This window comes from Vidua macroura, chromosome Z (genome assembly GCF_024509145.1).
Source record: "Vidua macroura isolate BioBank_ID:100142 chromosome Z, ASM2450914v1, whole genome shotgun sequence".
NCBI lineage: Eukaryota > Metazoa > Chordata > Aves > Passeriformes > Viduidae > Vidua > Vidua macroura.
This window is the reverse complement of record NC_071611.1, coordinates 18,301,324-18,321,887: the sequence shown is the minus strand read 5'-3', so window position 1 is coordinate 18,321,887 and position 20,564 is coordinate 18,301,324.

Here is a 20,564-nt window from a genome sequence, read left to right as displayed (position 1 = left end):
GCTGCTCTTAAAAAAAAAAATTGTATTCACAACTGATTTATTTCTTTACATTTAGGGCATCACACAGTCCAGAAGAAGAGACCCTTGGACTAAATTGTCCTTTTATGACAAGGTAACACCCCCAGGTGATCAAGGAGAGACAATTGATTTAATATTTTTAGGCTTCAGCAAAGCCTAAAAAGCAGCTTTTGATGCTGTGTCTCATAGGATCCTTTTGGACAAAATGTGCAGCCCACAGCTGGATAAACACATCCTGAGATGGGTGAGCAGCTGACTCATGGGTGGGGCATAAGTGGTTACAGTGAATGAGGTGACATCAGACTGAGGACCTGTCTTTAGTGGGGTTCCACAGGGCTCCATCATCAGCCCACTACTCTTCAACATCTTCATGAATTACTTGGATGCACAACTGGAAGGGATACTAACCAAGTTCCCAGGTGATACAAAACCAAGAGGAGTTGGTGCCCTTGAAGGCAGGGAGGCCCTGCAGAGAAGCTTTGACCAATCAGGGGTCTGGGCAATCACCAACCATATGAAGTTCAACAAGAGAAAGCAGTGCCATGGAAAGGGACCTGGGGCCCTGGTCAGTGAAAAGCTGAACGTGAGTCAGCAGTGCCCTGGCAGCCAGGAGGGCCAACCCTGACCTGGGAGGCATCAGCATCACCAGCTGGGCAAGGGAGTAGATTGTCCTGCTCTTCTCTGAGCTGGGATGGCTTCATTTCAAGTGCTGGGGGCAGTTTTGGTCACCACAATATGAGAAAGACATGAACCTATTGGAGATCATCCAAAGGAGTGAAATAAGGATGGTGAAGGGCCTTGAGATGAAGACATATGAGGAGTGGCTGAGGTGACTTGGTCTGTTCAGCCTGGAGTACAGGAAACACAGGGGAGATGTGTTTGCAGTCTACAACTTCCTCTTGAGGGAATGAGAAGGGGCAGGCACTAATCTCTTCTCTGTGCTGACCAGCGGTCAGAACCAGAGGGAAGGGCCTGAAGCTGTGTCAGGGGAGGTTTAGGTTGGATATTAGGCAATGTTTTTCCCCCAGAGGGTGATTGAACACTGGAACAGCTCACCAGGGAAGTGGTCATAGCAGCAGCCACTTTCCCAGACAGAGGGTGTGATTTTTTGGGTGTCCTGTGCTGAGCCAGGAGTTGGCCATGATGAACCTTGTGGGTGCCTTCCAACTCAGGATATTTTGTGATTCTATGAAATCATCTTGTCATGCTTCAGACTAGAGAAAAAAAGGAGAAGATATGCAAGAAAAGCTTATTCTGGGCATTCCGTTTCCTTGAAATGATGCCACACATCTCATGATTGTCTGTCTGAACATGTGACTCAAGGATTCAGGTGTATTTTCACCTTTCAGTGCCCTAAGTCCAGCCTGTATCCATCTTTCTTGGAAGGAGCTTTTTCCTACCTGTTAGGCTTACACAGGAATCAGTCCTACTAGTAGTCAGACCTCGAGGGCATTCAAAGTTTGTCATTTTTTGCAACAGAATGCTAGGGCTATAAGCCATGGATGGTGCAGGCTGAAGACATACTGAAGGGAAACTAAGCACTAATGAGACACAAATGTTTTCATTTAATGCAAGAATGAGGTGGTGCTGTGGAAGACAGTGTTTTACTGCAGGGGGAAAGCACTAGTATTGAGTTTCTAAAACTGTGTTGAGCCAACTCAGCATGCCTCTTTGACCTGTGACAGTTGGATTTCTGTAGAACTAGAACACAGCCCAAGTATCTGTTTGCATACACAAGGTGTTGACACCCACAGTGCTTGGCAGGATTCTGCTAACAGGATTTTCTACACCCATTCCTCTTACAACAAAAAAGCAGAAGTTTTCAACTCTACAATTTTGTTTCTCTTTTGTTCTTTCTGATCATGTACATCTAGGTCTCGGTTGCTGTAAAGCCTCTTGTGCCGTTCAACTGTCATGCAAGAAATAGCCTATTTAGTTGAGCTATTCCTGTGTGTTACTTTGTCTGCGTTTTTCAGAAATATTCTGATTTAATAGCTGTTCTTACATGGGCAGGGGAAGGAGAACCTTAAGCGCTGTAAAGTCACTCAAATATAATTATCGACTGAAAGAGGAGGTAAAGATTGAAAAGTTGCTAATCTGAATTAAAAAATTGTATAAATATATGAAACTGTATTGTCTTCCTACATGTTACTTCTTCTCCCTTAGCAGTGCCTTCCTGAAGAGTCACACTTCTAGAAAAATAGAGCATTTTCAGATGCCCCAAATTATACCAGGAAGCCAAAGAATTAACCAAAATATTGAACTTTTCCCAGGGAAGCGGGATGTAGTGTGTCCAAGAGGCAGCAGAGCTATTCCCAGTCTTGCCAGAAAGAGGGATCATTTTGTCATGACAGGGCTGCTTGGAGCACTGTCAATCTCAGCCAATTTAGAGAAGCAGATTCCTCAAATGCTGTACATGCAATCATTATTTGGAGTGGAAATCTGCTGCAGCTTAGAGTTATTGTGGAAGTGTGTGTCATGGCAATTCAGTGTTTCTATGACACTAAATTTTAAACATACCAAAGCTATCTCTATTAGTACCTCTGCAGAATCTAGCTGATAATGCTGGTGCCAAGGTTTTTACTATGCTTCAGGAGCTCAGAGTTTTTTGTCAGAATGTTACAAACCCACAGATCAGTTAATTATCAACTAAAAGCTGAAAAAATGCTTTAAACTGCAAATATGTCATGGCACAGATCTTTAAAGAAATGTTTCAAATAAAAGCACAGACATTAATTCCTGTGAGCTGCATATGACTTGGAATGTAGACAGAAGTCTAAGGTAAGTGGGAATACATCCTACATACCAGGAGCATTCCACAGTGCGCTCTGATAACCTAGTGTGAAAATGCGCAGTTGTCGCTGCAAATTCACATACTGATGTGTATAAGAGAATCAGTTTAGAGCACTAAACCAAGCCAGTTTGGAGACTTCCTCTGGGAAGAAGCTGCAGTGAACACACTGCCAGATTGGCAGGTTGTGATGTGCTGCCCAGGCAGGCAGAAGGATGGTTTGGTCTGGGGAAGGAGCCAGGGGCCCTGGCGGCTGGGCGTCCCATGCTGGGCTCTGCCTGAGGTCCTGCTGAAGCGCAGCGTGGCGAGTCTTGTGGTCCTGTGTAAACAGATGTCCATGGGATAATTCACAAAAATGTAATTACGCACAATAGTGCAAATGTTTAATTAATCAGATCTTTTGTCCTTATTATCCCCTCACTGACTTTCACTAATAATGACCCAAAGGAAAATTCTGTGCCTTCTGTGAATTATATTTTATTTACAAGGGTTTCATTTCTTAGATGATTTTTCTCTTTCGTTCCTGGTTAGCACTGCCAACAAGAAAATATAATTCTGATGTCCTTTATAAGTAAAACTTCTGACTGGCCTGAAATGCAAAATTAGTGAAGGCTTTGTGCTATCTCACATGGTTCCTTTGGCTGAATAAATTAGAATAACTTAACACTTAATACATCTCTTGCCTCACATTCAAAGGATGCATAAATATTTGGCAGTAATCCTATGACTAAAATTGAGAGGAAAAGAAAAGAGGTCTTGAAGGAGAAGCTGTTCTCTTTGAGCAGAGCAATTCCCTCCAAGCTGGTTTTTAATCTACATGAAACGTTAAATCGCAGAAGGGTGTCTGGAGCCAAGAACAGAGTTCCAGCCTCTTTCACTGAAGATGCCCCTGCCACCTCCAAAAATCAGCCAGTGGAGAGAAAATGTTAAAAAGTATATTGTTGGCATTAGGGGGTCGAATTTTCCACTGGGTAATCATCAGTGAAACCTAGTCAAGGGCAAATGAGGATGGCAGGCCTGATTAATTAATATGCTACAGTGCTAAGAGCAAGATTTATGCTATTGGTTTTAAAGGAGTCATTTATATTAATACTGCTAGTAAAAATTTTGTACTGCTGTTTACTGTTTGCCCTTTTCACTGCAAATATGGTATTAAAACTAAAAATGACTGAAGGTAACATTGTAGTGTTGCTCTCTAAATATAACTCCTGCTCTACAGAAAAGCTCTTGCAGAACTGGATTAGATGAACAGTTGCATTATTTCCATTGTAATCTACAATATTGGAGGCTTTTAACCCTGATCAAAAAAATTTACTTTGGGTTTAAATCAATTTTTCAAAGTTCTCTATACAAGATATATATTCCTACTCATGTAAATGTGAGTGCATTCTCACTTAGACAGAATTTTATATGGAGTTTTCTGAAAAATGGAAAGAAAAATAGTTGTGTATGCAAATAGATATTCAAGCCTGAAAAAGACAAGTGTCATTACAAAGCATGGAGTAGAACAAAGTAATGTTTGGGGATAACAAGGGCTACTATAAAGACACACATTCCTCTAAACAGAAAAAAGGCTTATATGAAACTTTAAAATATTTTCATCACTTTCAGGCTGATATACAGCACATTCAGAAGTATCTATTTCATAATATGTTAGTAGTGAAGAAGCTGAATGCCCTTGCACTATAAACACTGCTTCAAAAATGTGTTTATAGGCAGTTCTGCTTTTGTTCATTAATATGCCACGGGAAATACAGCAGTGAAATCTGAAGTGTGGGGCGTGGATTGTTTCTTGGGGTGGAAGGAGGGGATTGTCTGTTGTAAATAACTTGCATGAGCATGAGGGGCAACCAAGCAGGTCAGTGCCAGTTCAGCTCTATATTCCTGATAGTAAACTTATGTGTTTACTTTTCCCTTTACAGTCACGTGGAACATTTTGGAATTATGCCTCTTCCTCTGGTTTTTTTTTTTTTTTTTCCTTTTCTTGACAAGAAACTCTCAGTAGTCATGTATAGCACAGTAAAGCCTTAGACTTTGCTGTAACTTTCCAAGGTTTCAGTACTGAGGCAAGCTTGCCAGACTTTTGGGGGGGTCTTTTTGGTCTGCCTAGAGCTTTGGTTTAATTAATTGAACTGTAACAATTCTTTCAATGATCAGGTGACTAATTTGTTTTACTTTTGTTTATCTCTGTACAGTCACAGAATAACTTTAATTTTATACTTTATAGTATAGAAGTACCTCCATGGTACCTCCTGTCATCAGAGGCCCAAAACTGCACACATGATTTGCAGCACAGCCTCACCAGCCCTAAGTACAGGGGGACAGACCATGCCCTGGCCTGCTGGCCACACTATTGCTGATAAAAAACAGGATGCCATTGACCTTTTTGGCCCCTGTACCAAGCCATTATATTATGTATTTCAAAATACTGAACAGGCTAAGATATTAACTTCAGAGAAGTGACTCCCTTGATTTAAAATGAAAAAGTTTATGAGGATCTCAGATAAAAACCAGAATCTTCAAGCAAGCTCAGCAGGTGTAAACACATGCCTGATGGTGGAGCATCACACAGTGGTTCTGAAGTTATTGGTACCCAATATCCTCACTGGCCCCTGTAGCCTTCTGACTCCACAGTATCCTGCAGAGCTCTGTGCTGAGCAAAGACTCAGTGAGGCCACTGGCAGGGTAACCTGTGGTCTTCCCAAACTCTCTCCTAGTGTCATGCCTTCATTTGTTATGAAAGCCACATGTGCTCACTTGTCAACACCTATGGGTACAGGATGCCTGGTGCTAAACCAAAAAATCACTCTGGGAGGGAAACTAGCCTGAAACCCAGCTTGGCAATGATGCTAGCACACCAGAACTGTCTTACAGTGATGACAGCTGTTTTTTTGTGGCAGAAGGAACGAGGTGCATCAAAGCATCTGGTGAGTGCAGGCCCCTCCTAATGATAGTGCACCTCTGATGATTGATTACCTGCAATGTGTGCAGGAGGAATTTCATCTCCCTTGGACCTTGATTTGTCTGCCTGGGACTACTAGGTCACTAATGAAGCTTTGCCTTTTTAAGTTCCACTTGTGAAACACAAAAGAAGTTTCAACAAAATGGTGACCTTGCCTGCCTGTAAATTAATGCAATCATTTTCATGCAGCAGGACATAATTTTCCAGTTTGTATGGGTATGGCATTCCTGCCTGAAGTCTTGCATCTGTCAGTTCACCATTGACAGCACATCAGTGGATAGAAGCATGACTGCTGAGTTCAAGTATTTGGAAGACATTGGTGCATTGTAATGCTTGTTGTGATGGACTTAATTCCTTGAAAAGATTTTGTACAAATTAAGCTTCTCACTTCTGCAGCAGTTCATTCAGATGTATCCCACCAAGCACCAAGGAATTCCACACCACTGAGATCACTCACAGGTGTTGATTTGTTACAAGTGATAGGGTGTCTCTTTATCTAGTCTGTTTATGGTAGGCACCAAATACACTACAAACTATGAACCTTGCTTATAAGCTGCTAAGTAATGTTAAACTAGCTGATACTTCTTTGACTTGAAAATTGTTTTTTGGTTCTATATGGCACATAAATATGGACTGAAGGGTCACACCTGCAGTATTACATCTTATGTGTCACCTGCAACCCAGACTTGCTCTTCAGCTCTCAAGGAATCAGTCCTGGTGTGTTGACAGTTTTGCATGACACTGTGATAAAATATTTTAACTTCCCTGTATCTTGGTTTTCTTCATTTTCTGAGGAAAGAAAAGTGAAAAAAAGTAAAAAAAAGTAAAAAAAAATCTTACATAGCCTTCCTACAATTATACAACTCCATGACTCCAAAAATTTGATTACAACTTCTATGTTTTCAAAGGAGCTCTTTTCAAAGACCCTTGCATGTACAAGCTTGGAATATTTTTTGATTATTTCCCGAGTGTCTGAAGAGTGTTAAATATATTTGCATCTTAGAACAGATGAACAAATTGGGTCAGGTGGACAATGCTGTTAGGTAAAAGTTTCAAGAATGTTTCAGACTGAACTGGCCTGTTGCAAAACATTTTCTTGGGAAGTTTAGAATAGTACCTTACTTCTTTTCTGTTTTTCATTTTTAAAGCTTTTTTTTTTCTTTAATATTCTGCAGGTACCATCCCACTGCCCTAGCACCTAGCAGATGACACGTCACCCCTAATGGTCTAGGAATTTGAAAATATTATTATTATTGTTCTTGTTGTTTCTTAAATGTTAGACATAGAGTTGAAAATATTTTTTTCCCTAAGATATAAAAATTATTTGAGAAATAGAAAATAGCACTGATGAATGTAAGTTAAAAGGTGGAAAGCCCAGAAAAATTATGAGGGAAACAAAATTTGCAGAGGTGTCTATGGAAAAATCTCCAAACAAATCTGACAAACAAAATAAGTCTGCAATAATCCATTGCTAGTTGGTCCAGTTACTATTTATAGTGCAGAAAACATGACAATTCAATAATTACTTTTGTTGCAGAGTTGATAAAAGCCCCTCCTGCTCTCATGTACTGCTAAACACTTCTCAGTTCCAGTGATAATGAAAGGTGATGTTACAGAACACCTTTGAAAATCAGATTGTTTAATCACCTATTGAACAAAATGGCTTAAAACTCCTCTGAGGCACTAGCACTGACTTTTTTCCCCACCATGTCTCATAGCCATTCCTAGAGACTAAAGCAAATACTGGGCAAGAGCAAAAAGCGGTATCAGCCAGCTGTTTTGAACATTTGTACCACATAAAATAATGGACAATAAGCTTAGCTCCTAAATGAAAGGATGATAGTTCTGTTAGCAATCAGCATGGTTAAGAGAAAAGGTCTAAGAAAATAACTGGTATGTTTAAAATATTTAAAAATGCTGTTTGATAAAAACAGCTTGTTAATCCAATAAACTAAGAAGTCTCTGATGCATTTTAATTTGTACTAACATACTGTTCATTTTAAAGCCCAGAATGGCACCATACCATTATTGCACTCAAATGTGCAATGGGGACGTCTCAAGAACATGGTTATGAACATCTCCTTTTCTCTAGCCACAGATGTTTGACCCAGCCTTGTACTGTTTAACTTTTCCCTGAGCGATGGCCATAACTGATGAATAGCTGTTCATTGTCCAAGAATAGGGTGGGGAACAAATAGCAGTTATTTAATTGGTTATTTAGTATAGCTAGGATCCAAGAAAGCAATAGACATCTCCATGGCTCTTTCATTAAAGGTAATCTTATAATTAAGGGGTTCTGTAATGAAAAAATACACACTGTGGCTTGTGGTCCTCATGAACAAAGAGTGTTGTACTGTGTTCAACACCTGTAAGGCTGGCACTGAGCCTGCTGGAATATTGCCCACCACTAGTCTCATGGTTCAAGCTGTGATATGGAGAGAGCTCCTCAGGACAGGCCCCAGATTATGCTGGAACCTATGTCTAATCTGCAGTGTGAGTGATGTGAAGGACCATTTTCTCTATTCACCAAACTTCTAACAAGACTAAGAAATGGGAAACTGAAGTTAGACAAATTCTGCCTAAAATGAGGACATTTCTTCAAAGTAATAGTCACTGAAACAACATAGACCATGATTCATACTGGGGAAAATTATTTTGGTCAAGATTTCTTTGTTTTTCTTTTTCTTTTCTAAAAGTCTGCTTCAGTTTAAGAGCATGCATTGTGCAGAATCAGGCATTTCCTAAGGGAAGTTTGTTGTCTTTTGTTATGATGTGTCCATTCTGACATTAAACCCTATTGATCTAATCATAGGGGCTAAAGTCAATATTTAGGCATATCAATAACACATCTGACTTTTCAAAATTCTTCGTTTGATTTCATTAACCTTAACTTCTGGATGTTACTCTACTTCTCATTGATTACTTGTAAATATAGAAGGATGAGGCTCCATTAGTGATTTTGACTACTGAATTATTATCTGTACTGTTATCACAGGGAAGTAGAATTTCATTCTGTGTCCAGATTTTTGTATATAATGACATTGTATATTTTCAATTTCATAAAACAAGGACATGACACTGGTAGAGAATATTTCCTTTTTTCAGGTGCATAAAGTTGGTACCTGCTAAAGTACATTTCTTGACAATGGATGTAACAAGCCTCTTGCCAAAAATGTGTGAAAATCTTCCCTTCAGCTGTGGAATAACTCCCCATAGGCTGAGAGAAAAAGGTCCGCTTCCCCTGGTCATCATGCAGCCTCTGATATCACTAGTGATGCTTCACTGCCAATGAGCTGGAATACCCACCAAAAAGAAAATCCAGGGCTTTCCTTCCCAAGATGGATCATGAATTATATTATATAATATAAAAATTGAAGTATACTGTCAGTTGAGTCAGATCCTAGAAGCCTATGGATTATACTGTCATCAGCATAAAACAGGTTAGGAAGAAGCACCACAGAATTTTCCTTTCAACCAATCAAGGTGGCCAACTAGGGTTTGCTTGATTTTTGAATCTTCAAGCAATTTAGATTTTGGGGTATATCTGAAGCATTTAAAGGCAGCTGTGCTCCATCAAGTCCAGATTCAGGAAAATTTTACAGTTTGCGTACCTAGAGGAAGTTTTCACCTGTCATTACAGAATAGCAGAATCACAGATTGGATCAGATTGGAAGGAACCACTGTGGGTCATCTGGCTCAACTTCCCTGCTCAAACAGTCATCTCAGAGCACACTGCACAGGATTGGGTCCAGACAATTCTGGAATATCTCCATTGAGAGAGCCTCCTCAACCTCTCTGGGCAATATATGCATGGTTCTTCCTCATGTACAGCTTCCTGTGCACAGTTTCTGCCTGCTGCCTCCTGTCCTATTGTTTGATACCACCAAAAAGAGATTGGTTCTGTCCTCTTTGCACCTTCTCTTCAGATGTTTGTAGACATTGATAAGGTCCTCTCCTCTCCTCTCCTCTCCTCTCCTCTCCTCTCCTCTCCTCTCCTCTCCTCTCCTCTCCTCTCCTCTCCTCTCCTCTCCTCTCCTCTCCTCTCCTCTCCTCTCCTCTCCTCTCCTCTCCTCTCCTCTCCTCTCCTCTCCTCTCCTCTCCTCTCCTCTCCTCTCCTCTCCTCTCCTCTCCTCTCCTCTCCTCTCCTCTCCTCTCCTCTCCTCTCCTCTCCTCTCCTCTCCTCTCCTCTCCTCTCCTTCCCAGGGCCATCTCCCTCAACCTTTCCTGACTGCTGACTGCTAAGCTGACTGTTTACAGAAGAGATGCTCCTGTCCCCCATCATCTTTGTCACCCTCTGCTGGACCAGCTCCAGCAGCTCTGTGTCTCTCTTGTCCTGAGGAGCCCAGAACTGCACACAGCACTCCAGATGTGCCTCACCAGGGCTGAGCAGAGGGCCAGGATCACCTCCCCCAACCTGCAATGCTCTTCCCAATGCACCCCAGGACACCATTGGCCTTCTTGGCCCCCAGGACACGCTGCTGGCTCATGGATGGCTTGTTGTCCACCAGAAACTCCAGGTCCTTCTCCACAGAGCTGCTTTCCATCAGATCAGCTCCCAGCCTGTCCTGGTGCCTGGGGTTCTGCAGGACCCTGTATTTGCCTTTGTTGAATTTCAGACAGTTCTTCTCTGTCCATCTCTCCACCCTGTCAAGGCCCTTCTGAAGGGCAGCACAGCCCTCTGGGGTATCGGCCGCTGCTCCCAGCTCTGTGTCATCAGTGAATTGCTGAGGAGGCACCTGCCCCTTCATCCATGTCACTGATGGAGAAGTTAAACAATACCAGGCCCACTCTTGAATCTGGGGGGTCACCACTTATCACAGGCCTCCAACAAGAGCATTTGCCAACACTTTTGGATTGGTTGTCTTAAAATTTGAAGATGGCCAGTAAAAATTATTTCTTCACATAACTCTGTTGAAGACGAAGAAGGTAAAATAACAGAGCAATTAAAGCTAAGCACCATTTGTCAGTAGTTAGAAGTGGATATGAGAAAAGGCTTCATACACAGCCTGGGTCACTTAGGGAGGAAACAGGCAGCTAATGCTTTTTCTGAGCTGGAGCTTTGCCACAGCCCTCTGTTGAACTGGAGGATGTGTTAAGTGAGGTTTTCCACAAATACTACAAGCAGGTAAATGGGAGCAGTTTTAGCACAGTTGTTTGCTAAAGGTAGGAAATAGGTTGTTAAAGGAAGTGAATGGGATGTCAGCCTTTGATGATGCTGTTCTTCATATGAGAACTCAATCAAAATAAATTTCCTCTTTCAGAAAAACTAAAGGGAAGCCTTATATACTGAGGCGAAATGTAGCTCCAAGTGACAAGATTGTAGACAAGACCACACTCCTCCAATGTAGAAAGACTGTCTGAAGCTTTACAGAGAACTCATGAGTAGTCAAGCTGAAAAAAAAACCCCACCACCACAACAAAAAAGCAAGCAAAAAAAAAATATGGAAAAGAAAACAATATCTATTAAAAATAAAATGAGTAGTAGCAGAAACAACAGTGGGGAAAATTCAATTAAAATAAGAGAATAAATGAGCCAATGACCTTTTCTATGAACTGCAGTATTCAAGTTTTCTAGAAACACTGTCTAACTCAGGCAAATATGTTATGCCAAAAGCATTTGAAGAAAAAAATATATGGAGATTAAATTGGTCACCATGCCAGAACTAAACTTTGAAACAGGCTATGGTTCTAAACATGGGAAACGGAGAAGGATGGGAAGAGAGAAAAAGAATAAAAGATCTTTTGTTTTCTTTACAGGAGAGAGAAGGTTCATTGCTCCAGTTTCCAGGAGAGTTTGCTGTTCCAGGACAGTTTTCTACCACGACATTGCTGTGGTATTGCTAGATTCCTGCTCTTCATCATATTCCATTGCAGTCTGGGACATGACAGCTGCAAAGGATTTTTCTGAAATGGATTCAACTGGTTAGCATTGCGTCCACCCACTAACATACAAAAAGTCCCAAAGTATCATCAGTCACAGATAATCTTCTGAAAAACATTAACTTCTTGACTCTCTCAAGAACCATGACAAAAACCCACTGCTTTAGCAATGATTTAGTCAATGGAACTCTGTTTTATTCATGACCATTTTTCCTTTTTTATTCTCCACAGTCTGAAAACACAAAAACATTCCAATGCTCTCTTATCTGAAATAGAGTGGAAGTCAAGTCTTTCTCACAGTTTTGTATACAAGTGTCACATTTAGGCCTCCCTCTTTTCTCAGAACTAGGTAATTAAATGTAACCCACTACTTCTGTTTAGGAGCTGCTGTTAGAAACTTTGTATATGACAGAAAGGTGGATATGCCTTTCCTCATATTACAGTAGGATTTTAACTGATCTGCTCAATGCCATGGTTGTAGTTCTTGAATTAGACCATTGCAATCACAAATATTTTTGGTTGCATTGATAGTTATGCTTCAATATTAGTGGGCTTTATGAGAGAGTGGCAGTCTATGCAAGGATACCTAGTTGTTGATCACATTATGGATATAATAGGAAACCTAACTCCACACATTATGTGATAAATGTAGTGGCTAACTCTCGCCCAGTTATGTGTTCAGGGATGGGAGAAACTGAAATACAGGAAACTGTTTCTAGGCCAGAATGAGAACTTGAAGCAATAAAATAAAAAAAGAAAACCACTTCATGGTTCAATGGAAGTCCTAAGTCAGGTAGTTATAATCACTGAAGACTGTAGGTTATGAAAACACATACATGTGTATATATATATATATATATATATATATAAGTAGAGGAAATTTATTCTATATTGTTCTGCTGAATATGAGTCTGTGAGAGAGAAAACTCTCCTGTTGTGATGAATATATGTATGTAGGCTAGCATCAGCTGAGCAAAGACATAAGAGGTGTGTAGAAGGGAGCAAGTGGGACTGAAAGAGAGAACTGAGGAAGGAGCATCTGGGGATCCTAAAACAACCCAATAATTTCAAGGGATATAACTTCACAGCATGTATTAAAATTAAATCAAGCGAATGAGTTGACTGTTGAAGAGGGAAGCTTTAATGCTCATAAAATACAAAGAACTCATTTAAATTGTTGGGGGATCTGTAAGTGGACTGACTTGAAACCAAACAACTGTTTGCGTCCTTGTTTGGCAATTATTAAGCTTTAGTATTATTAATGTTTGCTAAATCTTAGGGTGGGCAAAGCCAACATCTGCCTCCATAGCTGTGTTCATTGAAGTTGGTTCAGGAAGAGAAAGTTACTGGAATCTATTGTTATATTCTAATCGTCTACTAAATTCTTAGTAATGAAAGTGTGTTTAGGCATAAAATATAGCAGCTCTCAATTACGGGAGAGATGCAAGGGAGCAGCTAGATTCTTGAAGTTCTTACTCATTTTCCCTAGACCAAATTTTGAACTTTCTCTATTCAGAGGATACTTTTCTACTGTGAATTCACGTTAATTTAAAACATACTGAAAACCAGGTTGCATTACATCAAATTTAGGTCAGGTGTTTGCTAAAGCTATGTATTGCTTGGCTTTGTAAAAAAGGACTCAGTTATCCTGAGGGACAACAAGCTGAACATGAAAAAAACATGCCTTTACTGCAAAGAAAGCTGATGATATTCTGGGCTGTGCTAGATGGACTGTTGCCAGGAGGTCAAGGGAGGTCATCCTTTCCTTCTCCTCAGTGCTGGTGAGGCTGCACTTGGAGTACTGTGGCCACTTCTGGACTCCCTAGTACAAGAGAGTCATGGACCTACTAGAGAGAGTCCAGCAAAGGGCCACAAAGGTGATGAAGGGAGTGGAGCATCTCTCATGTAAGGAAAAGCTGAAAGAGCTGGCACTCAGCCTGAAGAAGAACAGGAGCAGAGGGATCTTATCCTTAAAAAGAAGATGCAGACAGACATCACTCAGTGGTATCCAGAGGCAGGACCAGAGGCAGTAGGTGTGACCTGAAACACAGAAAGTTCTGTCTGAACATCAGGAAACAATATTTCACTGTGAGTGTGACTGATCCCTGATACAGGTGGCCTGAAGAAGTAATGGAGTCTCCATGCTTGGGATATTCAAAAGCTGTCTGGGTATGGTCCTGGGTAACCAGCTCTGGGTGGCTGCAGGGGAGACTGCACCAGTTGACCTTTAGACACCCCCTTCCAACCTCATTCAGACTGTATTCTGATACATGTGAGAGATTCCTGGAAGGCTATTTATTTCTTGCACAATAGAAAATCTACTTCAACTGCGTCCAAATAATTTAGTATCTTCATAAGAAGGATCAGTTGCACTGGGACTAGATATTCTATCTTTTTGATGGACTTCTGAACACAAGGTATTTTATTTTGCATTCTAAGCATAAACTTAGACAGTTTATGAAGTGTTAATAAATGCTTACTAGAGGTGAAAAAAAAGTATAAGCCTTGCAGTAACAAGTGATTTTAAAGCTTATAAGCATGCCAAGATGAGATGTAATGCACAGTTTTTAATAGTGGTTATCAACCTATTGACTGACTGGATTTTAAAACTATTGATTATTTATTACAACTTCTATTAATAATTTCTTTTTACTAACCATTTAATAACTTTCAATTTTCTGTTTTTAAACTGAAATTTGATATAAAATCATAACTCCAGTGAAAATAAAGAAACCAAGGTAAATGCAGAATATTTGAGTCTGGCTAATGTATGAAAAGACTGAGTTTTAATTATTCTTTGTGTCTTAATCTTGCCATACCAAGATGTGTAGGCCTGATTAATTTTGACTCACACAAACATTTATTCAGTATACAAGCACGTTTCAGTCTTTGAATTTATAAAATTTAAATTGTCACCAGAAATTTTTCAAGAATTTTATAAGGGAATTAAGGAATTCTCCCCAGCAATAAAAACTTGGTTAAGAATCTAGGGTGTGATCCTTTTTTTAAAAAGCGAAGACATATTTCTTGAAGTTAGGCAAGAAAATAAAAAGCTTTGCTATTTAATCAAATATGTTTGATTACTGTTACAAGAGGAGTTGTTTATAAGTGCACTAAGAGCACAAATGATGCAGGGCCTGATTTAATGGGAATCTGCTGTACAGTCCTTTTCTTAACTTTATAAAAACATTTGTTAAGAAGGACATCTAGTGGGTCATCTGGTTCAGCAGCTACAGTGTAGTTATTTGTGCTGAATTCCTACTGGGTTAAAAGGTAGAAGGGTTGAAGGACAAAAGGCACAGGGGTGAGGCTGAACTGCTTGCCCATCATTCCTCTTCCTCTCCAGCTCTGCTGTTGTGGGCACAATGTTTGCCTGCAAACATGTTCTCCATTCTGAAGCTCTTCTCTGTTCAGAGTGTTTTGGATGATGTTGATTCCATCTCAGAAGCAGAGACATAGGCTCAGTAATACTTTGCTCTCCATTTGATGCTATTTAGATAGCAATAGTACAAAGTGAAAAATCTTTAATTCATTCTCCTTCCTCACTAAAATGAACAGAGTTATAGAAATATCTTCAGTTGGCCAGACTAAGGCCTGGATGAATCTTTGGAAAAGAAGATCTTTCTGCCATTGTCAAAAGTTGTCCTCCCATGGTGGGAATTTGACTGTGTGAGGAGCACAGTGTCCTGGCTGCTCTGCTCTGTTCTCGGATGCAGGAAAGGTCTGTTCTGCCCTAAGTGTCTCCCACAGGCTCCCCCATAGGGCTTGATTTTCAGGCCATGTAGGAAGGAGACCTTTTCCATGTGGATGAAGTGCGCCATGGGCTGTTTGAATGATATATGTGGGAAGAGTTCTTTCCTTTGCAGATCCTACAGCTCATAGTGATGGTTTCTTGTCTTTCTCTGCCAGCAAGTTGCTAGAATCCTCACCAGGCTTTGTAGGCATGTGTGACATTTCTTTCCTACTTCTTAGTACTCATGTGGAAGATGAGAGTGCACTCTACAGCCAGTGAGCTGTTCTGGCACTGCAGGTTCAAATAAATAGCCCTATATTTTTCCTTTGACAGTAAATTCTGCAGTATATAAGCATGTTGCTTAGCTGTCATAGTGTAGCTCATAGAAACCCCTCATTGGTTCACAGTGTCCTGAAGTGGCTGCCATGAACATAAACCCAAGCTTTGCCTTGCTTTTTCACAGCACTGTGATGAGTTTAAGAGTCTTGTTTCAATGGCTGGTATAAAGCATCCTTCTAGGACAAGGAAAGTCCTGTGTAACAAATCTGAAGTTCTGATTGAGTTGGCTAATTTTTCTAACAGCAGCAAAAGCAGCAACTGTAGAATTGATAGACAGAAATCTGCCCACAACCACCACTATTTGTCAAGGTTTAATTTGGGATGAGGACTAGGCCCCAGAAAAGCACCTATTCACTTCCCTCCCCCTTGTGGGATGGGAGCAAGAATTGGAAGAATAAAAGTGAGTAAACCCTTGGGTTGAGATACGGACAGTTTAATAAATAAAACAAAAGACACAGACACAAGCAAAGCAAAACAAGGGATTTGTTCACCACTTCCTGTGGTCAAGTAGGTGTTCAGTCACCTCAGGAAAGCAGGCCTCTAGCATGATTTAGAGTGATTTGGGAAGACAAAAGCTGTCACTCTGAACATTCCCTGGTTCCTTCTCCTGCCCCCAGGTCTATATGATACAGAATATTGCTTTGGTCAGTCGGGGTCACCTGTCCCAGCTGTGTCCTCTCCCAAGTTCTTGTGCACCCCCAGCATACTCGCTGCTGGGGCTGTGTGGGGGAAGAAAAGCCCTTGACTCTCTGTAGGTGCCGCTCAGCAGTAATAAAAACATCCCTCTGTTATCAACACAGCTTCCAGCACAAATCCAAAACACAGTCCCATACCAGCCACTGTGAGAAAAAATTAACTCTATCCTAGCCAAAACCAGCACACCATTTTAGTTTGAGATCTTGGACTTAGAAAAATGGACCCTTTCACTTTCCTTTTCACTATAATTTCCAGTTGCTTAAGACTCCAAGTCCACTATTTTGCCAAGTCAAGAAGGAAGACTTCTTGCTTTCTTGCTTGTTGCTTTCACTAATAGTGCTTCCAGCATCATGCTTGCTGAAGAGACTATCCATGCAACAGGCAGCTTTAATGCATGGTAATTTTGATTCAGTACTAGTCTTTGACCAGAAGGGAGTTATGGAACAATTTCCCCATAAGGTACTTATCCCTCTGTAAACCTCAATTCACAAAGAAATCTTGAAGTGTGGAATACTCTTAGTGGACTTATTTGAGCTAAACTTTGCAGGAGTGGTCCTCTAGCTTATGGGAGAATAGAGCCTGCAGAGTCAGAAAGAGAAGCAAATAAGTAACTTGATGAAAAATGGTGGTGAAGAGAGGTGGCTTCCTGAAAAGGATGACTCTGACAGTTTAACAGAAAAACAAAACCCCACTGCTTCCCTGCTCTTACTAGGTTATGGTTCAGCTGCTGTGGCCTTAGCATCAGTCTACATGGAGCTCCCGTCAGTTGCCACGTCACATCTCATTCACTTCTGCATTGTGTCATTGTTGTCATGGAGAAAACAGGCAACTCGGAGAATTTCCTTTGCTGTTACCTGATATACCATTATTCACCTCTTATCATTTTAGCAAAGTAGTTACACTGCTGTCAGAGGTAATGGAGAGCATGCCGCTAAGAAAATTGGCTGTAATTTATTTATCAATTGTTTCTGCATACCACAAAAGAGACCATCTACTTTACGGCTGGGTCTAAGGTATCTGAGAGCCCTTGAAGTTCATGGTTTTCCGGTATTCTAAGTTCTACTTATGGCTTTTCCTGTATATGACATACAACACCACCCCTGTGGTCTTCAAGGCTGATTTCTTCTTTGCTTTCTTTAGTCACAAATCATTCTGAGGCGTCCCTTAAGTGCATTTGTATTGTTAAGTGCACCGGCCTGATTTGGTGTTAATTCAATTTGAGTGCCCTTAATATCTTGCGGGAGTGAGGCAATGCATGAGAGCTGTACCTTGTAAAACAGGTTCCAGGTCTGCCTGAGAGCAAAGCACCTTTCCCACAGCAATTTACCAAAGTTGCTGATAAAATTTTCATAAGGAAACCTTTTTAGTCTGACCCTATTGTGTTGTTCTACCATTAAGAGTTGGGGAACTGAGACAGTATTCTGGTGACAGTTTATTACTATCTCCATTATTTTAGTGTATAGACAGCCTACTGATGGGTCACAGCCTGCATCCTGTCCTTTTACAGTGTGGAAATGTCTTTCAGAGCTGGAGCCCAGAGGCCCAAGTATGCCAGCTGCTGCATTCATATGTCAATACAACTAAAGTGAACTCTAGATAAACCAGTCACCCCTAACCTTCAAATAATGGGAGATGGGACGTTTCAGTGCATTTAGGGCCAAGCAAAAAGAAGAAAAAGCAGAAATAGGAATAGTTAGCCCTAAGGAATGTGTGGAAGAAACAGTATCCCATTTTCTTTGAAGAAATTACTAATAATCAAGATGTTATGCCAGTTTTAAAGATGAAAAGCCAGTTTTAATTTTAAGATAGCTGGGCAAAACAAAGGCTATATTCCTCCATGAGGACTAATTCTGCTCTCAAATAAGTTATTGTAAATCCTGAAGAACCCCAACATTAACTGAAAAAGTTTATCTTATAAAAGCGAGCTCCTATCTAGTACCAAGAAAAGTGTCCATCTGCCAGGCAGATTGCCTCTCTACACTACTTTCCCCCAGCATTCTCTGGAGAGCAGGGATCTGCAGCAAGGGAGTCTGAATGAAAGGTCTGGCTGCTGCATATGTGATATTCCAGAACCTGCATGTTCTCTCATGCTGTATGAATACATTTTTTTCAGCTGTTATAGACAGCATGTTATGATACCTTGTATTTTGAAGGAAAACTGAGAAGAACAAGAAAATTGAGAAACAAAGAAGGAAAGGAGAAAAATGAGAGACAGGGTCAGGGAAATAGTAGAACAAGAAGGGAAAGAAAAAAGGAGAAGGAATGAGGATGAAGAAAGATAATCATAAAGTTATGAAAGTTGAAGAAAGGAAAAGATAAAAAAATGAAAAGAAGAAGGGAAAAGAAAGGAAATGAGAAAGAAAGGAAGAAAATGAGGAAGGAAATGAGGAGGGATGGAAGGAAGGAGGGAAGCAAGTAGGAAAATTACCTCAGAATTTTGCACTGAATTTAACAGAGGCTGAATGAAAGTTTGGGAGTTTAGCCAGTGTGGCATGGCTGTTCAGCACAAATACTAAATTATAAGGCTAGATGGCTTGATTATAAGGAGTATCTTCTGTAACCTAGCACACAATGATAAATCTGCTTCACTATAAATTGCCTTTGGGAATCTTGTGCTCCTTACCAGCATGTCTTACTCTCACTCACTGGTGGGCAAAAACTTTGATCCTGCGTCCCATGGAAGTCAATGGGAGCACTACCTTTGACATCAATGAGTGCTGGATCACACTCCAGGTGAAAAACAAGAGCTTTGCTTCTAGTTGGACCAAATGGATGAATAAATCAGAGCCTTGTGTTTGTGGAATCAGGACTCGGGCATGTTTTTTGCAGAGGAATTTTACAGTCCAAGTATGTGTGACCAAGGCAATCTGATTAATTATTGGATAACGCTTGAGGCAAGCACAGAGTTACAGATACCAGCTAGATAATTGTGTTATAGAGGAATTTATAATACCTTTGAGCATCAGCCTCTTGATCTTTAGGGGTATACAAAGAAAATCAGGCAATTCTTTCTATGTGTTATTAAGAGAAAGAGACAGCAAATACTTATACAGCAAATACTTATACATTTGTTGCTCTCTAGCATTCAGTATTATGCTGTCTTTGACTTTCAATTACTTTTGAAGAACTGTGAAAGTTTTCAGCAAAAAGAACTGGCTGCATTTAACATTGAGTACTAACCCTTCACCAAACCGCAGCACTTGAACTGCGCCACTGCGTTTGCAAACTACCCTGTCACATATAAATGAGGCAGAAGTGGTGAAGGGCAGAGTAAGTATCGTGATAGGCCCTGTGTGTCTGTGTCCTGTTCTGCTTTGTATGCCTGCACCACTGAGGTCAGTAGCAAACCTGGTACTGCAGGATGCTGTGGAAGTGCTGAGCCACCTGAGGAAAGTGCCTGCAAGCCTGATTCAACCTCAGCTTTCTTTGTTCTATGATTTATGCTGGCCCTCCTCACAGCTTTTCCTGGTATCTGCATAATGCCTTGTAACACATTTTTGAGCATGGAGTGAGTATAGTTTGACATATATTTCCTATTCAAAACACTAGGAAAATAGTTCCACTTTTTCTCTTATTTTTTTCCTAAGCTGAGCTGAACATGGAGAGTTAGTGATTTTGGAGAGGAGCCCTCAAGGATGTTCTGGATGACCTTCTGTGAGACATGTTTCTTTGAACTGCAGTGATCAGATATGGCTAGAGAGAGAAAGTCATGAAGGTAAAGTGGCGGGTCCTGTGCCACAGCACAGTGAGGTCAAAACCAGATGGTCCTTTGAGAAGCACAGGTAAATTCCACAACAGCATCTGCAGCAACTCACTGTGAATGGGTTAGGAGGTCCTTTCTGATGGATCAGCAGCAGATCAAAAAAGGAATAGAAGAAAGAGTTTCACTGTCTTGCTCTCACACTATAAAGCAATTTTAGGGACACAGATGGTTATAGTTATTGCAATAGGTCCTGGGATTTTTGAGAATTAATGGGTGAATGCTATTTGCAGTGAATTTTAGGGGTGGAAAATTTTGTCTGTGTTGGCAGGATTTGTGCTACCCTTCAAATAAGAGAGAGGGAAGTCAATGTGAGAGATGGGACACGACACCATTCTCTGGAGTCTTCTAGCGTTGCTTTGCTTCCATCTCAGAATAAATAAAT